Below are 7,294 nucleotides of genomic sequence, written 5' to 3'. Positions count from 1 at the left end.
GGCCACAATAATCTATTTATCTACCAGACTTGACAGAATAACTATCAGAGTCACAGACTGATCCTCTCCAAACAGCAGCTTTACAAACACTGAACTCCACCGCTGTTTATCCTTACATGGAGAGAGCCGTGCACTCTCACAGTTTGTTTATACTTCAAGACTATACAGCATGAGAGATGTCACGTTGGAATTTAACTGCTGTAAATACCCAAAATGTAGTAATAACATGGTACATGCTTGAGCTGCTCATCAGTATTAACAAGCCATTAATATAATTTAAAGAAAGATGTACTTGGTATGAAGTACTCCTTCTAGTATTTTAAAGGACAGGTTCACAATTTTTCAAGTCTGTCTTAAAATAATAGTCAGGTGCCCCAAAAATGAACACTGAAATAAGTTTTTCTTGCTGTAATCATTCCTCCTGTTCATACTGGCTATTAGAAGATTGTTCACAATGTAAGTCAAAATCCACAGGCCTCCCTCTGTGCAAGGAGGCATATGTCCACCCCGGACGTAAATTTTTTGAAACACTACCCTCTGACAAGAGGCTGAGGTCTATCAAGACCAGAACTTCACACTACAAGAACAGTTTGATCCCAACTGCAGCAGGCCTCATCAACAAGGCCTGGGACCTATTATTTATGATTACTTAATTTTTGAGTATTTTTTGACTGTTATGCATCACAACACCAAGATAAATTCCTTGTATATGCAAACCTACTTGGCAACAAACCTGGTTCTGATTCTGAAATGTATTTAAAAGTTTATCTGAAGTTAATATGAAGCTTCAAATGAGTCAAATCAAGTAGTCAGCATTACAGTCTTTTTAGTGCCAAAGTCCCTCTTTTTGTTACTATACTTCCACCGCAGCTCAACAGGAAAACACTGTCTGAGGAAACACAAAGAGGGAATTTAATGTTAAAAGACTGTAAATGTGGCAGATATCCACTTGATATGACTAACTCAGACTGATGAAGCCTCATATAAGCTTCAGATCAACTTTTAAATGCATTTTTTGCACAAAATGACTGCATGGACACAATCTGGATTTTGTCCCATCACTTTCACTGAAAGCACATTTGAAAGGGATCTTTTAACAGCCAGTATGAACAGGAGGAATGATTACAGCGAGGAAAACCTCTTTCAGTGTTTAAATGGACAACTGACTTTGAACCTATCCTTTAAGCTGTAACAATACATCATATTTTTTAAAGCTCATCATGTTTTGTATGTAAAATGTTAATATGTAAAGTTGCATAAAATAATAACAATAACAAAACATATACTTATGTGTATATATGTGCACTTTAACTCTCCCTATTGAGCATTCATAAACCATATATCAAGCATTAATAAATGGTTTATAACACACTATAATGGAGTTTTCTTTTTTAAAGTGTTTATTAATGTATAGTATTAGTCAATCATTATAACTTCTATGATGACATATTTCATATTATTACACTTGTGTTTTACTATATTGTTATGGATTAATGACAAATACATTAACAAATACGTTTTATCTGCTAACATCTACAATATACTATAGACCATTTATTAACTGTTTATATACTGCTTATAAATGCAAAAAGGCCATTAACTGTATACACTACCAGTCAAAAGGTTTAGAACACCCCCATTTTCCAATTTTTATTGAAATTTAAGCAGTTCAAGTCCAGCAAATAACCATAAATGGTACAAAGGTAAGCAATAAACTGCCAGAGGTTAAAAAAAATAAATAAAAAGGCCTTTTTCAGGGATCAATTAATGCAAAGCAATGGATGTAAATTAAGCCTTGAAAGTTGATACCAACAATTTCTACAGGGGTCCCAGGGCTCTCTCGCTGGATCTGGAGTTGGTGACTGGCAGCCTGGAATAAAAGGGATGCCACAGCATCCTGCAGAGCCACGCAGCACTCGGCAGTCAGGTGTTCATCCTACAGCAAGATAATGATCCAAAACATACCTTCAGGCTTGGAGCTACTTCAGAAGAAAAGTATAAGACAACAATGTCCAGCACAGTCATCGAGCTGGTTTGGGATGAACTGGACGAAATGGTGAAAGCAAAGCAACCTGCAAGTGCAACACATCTGTGGGAACTTCTGCAGCAGTGTTGAGAAGAACTTTCCCGACAATATTTGATTTCCATTGTAGGAAGAATGCCATGAGGGTGTTCAGCTGTTATGTCTGCAAAAGGTGTGTACTTCAATGAGTTAAAAATTTATATTACATTTTGTTAAACAAAAAGTTTCCAGATTTAACATTTTGTTAAACAAAAACATTTCCAATTATTTATTTATTCATCGCTTTAATTTCAGAGTACATTAAGACATTAAATTATGTCAACTTCAATAAAAACTCAAAAAATGTAGGTGTTTTGACCGGTAACTCCATCTATACAATAACACACTACATTTTTAATTCATTAACCTTAACAAAAATTTAATTTACTTTAATCTTCTTTAATTTAGTTTAATTCTTCCTTGATCTGAATATTTATTATATATTATATACATTGGTCTGCTGTATTTGACGGCACTATAGGCGATTCAGCACAAGCTTACCTCTTACTGCTAAAAATCAATTTTTCATTGTCTCTTGAAGGACGTTTTTCCTCTCAGACACTGTAGATAGATTATTACAGATGACCTGCCTGTCTTTTCATGCCTCCGTGGTTTTATTCATTTTTAATAAATCAAGGGCAGAGTCGTGTCCTCTCTGCAGTAACTGTGGCGAGGTCACTCGCTGGTCCCGGTGATTGAAACTTAATGCTTCATTGAACTTTAGTATTTAAAAGCAAGTACAGATATACTTTGGTGAAAATGTTACCTGAGGCACATAGCAGTGTCTGAAGTGTATAACTTCACTGTAAGTTTTCCTATAGCATTAAGATGAATCAATTACAGTATGTTTACATGCAGGGATGCATTAAGTCCGGGGGGATTAATCTGAAGTGACAGAGTTTGTTAATCCACCCAATATTTTGCTAAAGAGGCTTACAATCATAATTTGTGACCACCACCTGCTGTAAATGTTTTGTATTTGCTCATGTATTATAGTATGTTGTTGAGGAATTAGGTTTATACTTATACTCAGCCATTTATAGCACTCTCAGTTAAGGTCTACCATTGCAAGAAATTTTCATCTATTGGATTATATTTGCCTTTCAAGTTGTCCTATTTACTGGTAATTGTGTTTGGCAGCTGACTTGGAAGTCCAGGATGTTGGACTTTCCCACCGGCACATGACTGCACAATAACCAAAGCTAAAAAACTGGAGATCCATATATATGCAGAGAGAGACAAAAAGCGAAAGCAAGATAGCAGCAAGCTTAGGGACAAGGGTGTGGGGATAGTGGAGAACAGATGAGAAGATGTGATGTAAACCATTTGTTGTTTATCTAGTTTTTTGTTCACTTTGGGGATGCAGCTTCACATACTTGTAAATACTAGATCTATCACCACTAAAATCTAATGTTTTGATTCTCAGGAGGATAAAATCTTCACTGTCCAATACAACAACAACAAGAAAAATATTCAAAACAGGCCTTTCCCGGAAAGCTTGATTACTGAGTTATCTGATTCATGTTTTCTCAAGTAAAACCTAGAATCCACTCAAATCTGGAAATGATAAATGTAAAATTGTCCGGATACTGTAACTCATTAAACCTGCTGTTTGAAACAGTCCTTCCCTTTGCAAACAAAACAGGGCAGCCATGTTAAAAAGGGCTAATATGGGAATGCTTCAATTCAGGATTGGACATTTAGAGGCATGACTCCTTAGTTTGGGAGAAGTATTTTAATCAGATCCCACACTGTATACTCTGACGCTGCATCAGTTTTAGTAGGAATGCATTACATTGTTGTCTGTTTATTGACATTCAACAAAGGCAGCAAGCTTAGGAAGTCCCTTGTCAGGGGCTCAATTAGAGAAATCCAGCGATACTGCCACTGACCTGCTTACAGAGTGCTGGCGCTGTTTAGGGCACTCAAGTGTGTGTGTGTGTGAGATGGGGGTGTGTTTCTAAAGAGATGCTGAGTGAGCAAGTGAGTGATTAAGAGAGAAGCAGGTAATGTGAAATTCCCTCTCCTGGGTGGTGCTCTGTTTAAATGCCTGCTGCATCCAAATGAACTTTGCAGGTAGAGCAGCTGTGTATCATAGAAACAAAACAATGATCATAGATTATAGAGACCTCAACAGACCAGACCAGGGCACACAAGAATCCTAAACACTGATGGTACTGTTAACTGTCTGGGTCTGTGTATGTGCATGGATACAGATATCATCATCAGTGTATTTGGTGACATTCAATCCATTGTTTCTGCTGGAACATCTTTAAATTATGACTAAGGGAACTCATACATACTCAAGCTTATGATGAGATGAGATGCATGGTGGTGCGGATCCTTTACTTAAAAGCATCAATACCACAATGTACTGTATTTTTGCTAATAGTAGCCAGGGGCTTTTCTGCATCTGCATCCTTTTACTCTGTTTAATTTTTGTTACTGCATTACACTGTTACTAAAATTAAAGACCATGGACATAATGTCTTCATTTCCCGACTTCTGTTGTGAAACATTACACAAATATTTCAATTTAACTTGTGTGAAGTTTGATCAGTCATGTGCCAGAGGGTAAATATGCCCAGTGTCACATAAAAACAAAACAAATCTGAGGTACTCTGGATATAAACATTACTATCCAGTTTACAGCACAGTCAAATATCTAATCAGATACAGCTGCAAACAAAATCTGAACTCAAAAAATAGGATTTTGCCCTGTTTACACCTGGCATTAACATGTGTCTTGGGCGATCCTATCCTATCACAAGGTGTGGGGACGTGAAAAGCACATGCTTGTCAGTCTGTGTCAGCCGGGACTCAGCCAGCAAGTGAACGAAATGGTGCTCAACTGTAGGACATGCATACAAGAGCGGCACAATCACAGAGCTACTCATGCCAGCAGAACACCCTGAAAGACCATGGCAAAAACCATGTCGGACCTGTTTGCAATGGCAAGCAAAACTCACCTGCTTGTCGTTGATTACTTCTCCAGGTATGTTGAGATTGCATAATTATCTCACATCGAATCCATCAACGTCATTGTTCATTTGAGGTTGGTTTTTTTCCACCATGGCATCCCACAGGTCTTGATGTTGGATAATGGGCCACAGTTTTCTGGACAAGTTTTCACTTCCTTTGCGGCTTTGTACGTGTTCAAACATGTCACCAGCAGCCCGAGGTTACCACAGAATAACGGTGAAGCGGAACAGGCAGTTCAGACCATGAAAAACCTCCTGAAAAAGGCAGGTGACCCCTAACTGGCTTTACTTGCCTACAGAGTCACACCTCTCCAGAGTGGTAACAGCCCAGCTCAGCTCCTCATGGGCCGACGTCTTCGCACCACAGTGCCAACTCTTCCCTCTCAGGTGGACCCTGCACTGCCTGCCAGCATTGCATTCGCCCAGAAGGAAAAGGAGAATGTGGGGAAGTCAGATGAAGAGATGCTGAAAACTATAAAAGGCATCACTGTGCTAAAGCTCTCAGTGACTTGTCACCGGGAGCACTGGTATGGGTAACAAACGCAAAGGTGTCTGGAACTGTGCTCCAGAATCACTCTTAGGTCTTACTTGGTGGATCTACCTCAGGGGGTGCTGAGATGCAACCGCTAGCACTTGATACCTTTACACATATCTGCACAAGACAGAGGTTCTCCACCACAGCAACAAATGCCAGAGCCAACTCCTGAGCAGGCTCCCATGCCACCTGCTGTGATACACCAAGACTCACCTGCAGAGACTCCCACACTCAGAACCAGGTCTGGGGGAGCTATAGTAGGTTTAACCTGTAGTCTGGGAAAAAAAGAGAACCTGAGAACTAAAATAAGAGCATGTGGGAAAAAAGGAAAACCTATCTTATGTTATGTTAAGTTAAACACAGTCTATGTTAATTGTTAAGGGGTGTAGTTTTGAGCACTTTAAGTATCACTATGAATTTAAGAAACTGTAATTGCTTATTTATATTACATTGAATAATCGCTAAGGGGCCTGTTTTAACACTATCTTCCTCACAGGATATAGATAGGAATAGACCTTTTAACAAAAGAGGCAGAATAATCCTCTAAGGTTGGTGAGACAAAGGCAGTCTACCCTTTGTTCTCTAGAGAGGGGAGATGTGGTATTATTCTATGTTGGTACATAACATGACATGTATATGACCTATAGGAAGCCTTGTGTAGTATTTGGCCAATAGGAATGCGGCTAGGGGTGTGTTGTGGTTAATGTTTTCCAGCAGAGCTGTTAAGCAATCAAACAGCTGCATATTTAGTTCAGTTTGTCTTATGAGTGTTTATCTTCTTTGTAAACACAATAGCCTACTCAACTGATCAACTGAACTACTCAATCCTATATTTTCTGGCAGACTAGGCATGGGAATGGCATTGCTGCCTCCGTGAACCCTCTGTCCAAAGCTGTGTTCAACTTGTTTGATAAAAGGATAAAGAAATGCATTATTTTGTTTTTCCATTTTTTGTTTGAATTAAAAAAAGTGGAAATTCACATGCTTTCCCCTGTTTTTATTGTTTATTGTAAATCTATATTATCTGTCCCTACTGCATCTCTACAAAAACACTGTCATTGGTCATTCTTGCTATAGCATAGATAGATAGATAGACTAATAAACTAAAAACTGTAGTTGTAAACTTGACAGGACAGAGGAAACTCTCCAGTTTCAATATGCAAAAAGACAAACCAATTTGCTAAATTATTACCTTTTAAACACATCATGCTATCTTTGCATACAAGCACAACAACTATGTGAGACTGCTGTTCATCAACTTCAGTTTAGCATTCACCACCATCATGCCCTTCAAACTGATCACCAAAGTCAGTGACCTTGGCATCAACTGTAACTGGATACTGGACTTCCAAAACAAAAGTCCCCAGACTCTGAAGGTTTTGTCAAGAATAACCTTTACAGAACCTTTAGAGAATGTTCCCTGAAGGTTACTTGAGGATTTTAAAATAACCTTCAGAGAACCTTTATGGAACGTAACCTTTAGGGAAGGATTGCAAACTATATAACCTTAGGAGAACCTTTAGTGAACATCCCCTGAGGGTTACCTGTTTGCCAAGAAACCAAGAAGAGTAATTTATCAATGTATTCTGTGCAAAACAGACTCCAAATGATGAAAAATATTGCCATAAAGAGTGTGCTTTACAACACAATGAAATAAACACTAGAACATGATATGAAACCATACACCTTTTTCTATTGTCACACAATATATGTCGT

The sequence above is a fragment of the Thunnus albacares genome, chromosome 11 (genome assembly GCF_914725855.1).
Source record: "Thunnus albacares chromosome 11, fThuAlb1.1, whole genome shotgun sequence".
Classification (NCBI taxonomy): Eukaryota; Metazoa; Chordata; class Actinopteri; order Scombriformes; family Scombridae; genus Thunnus; species Thunnus albacares.
Note: the sequence above shows the minus strand (reverse complement) of the source record.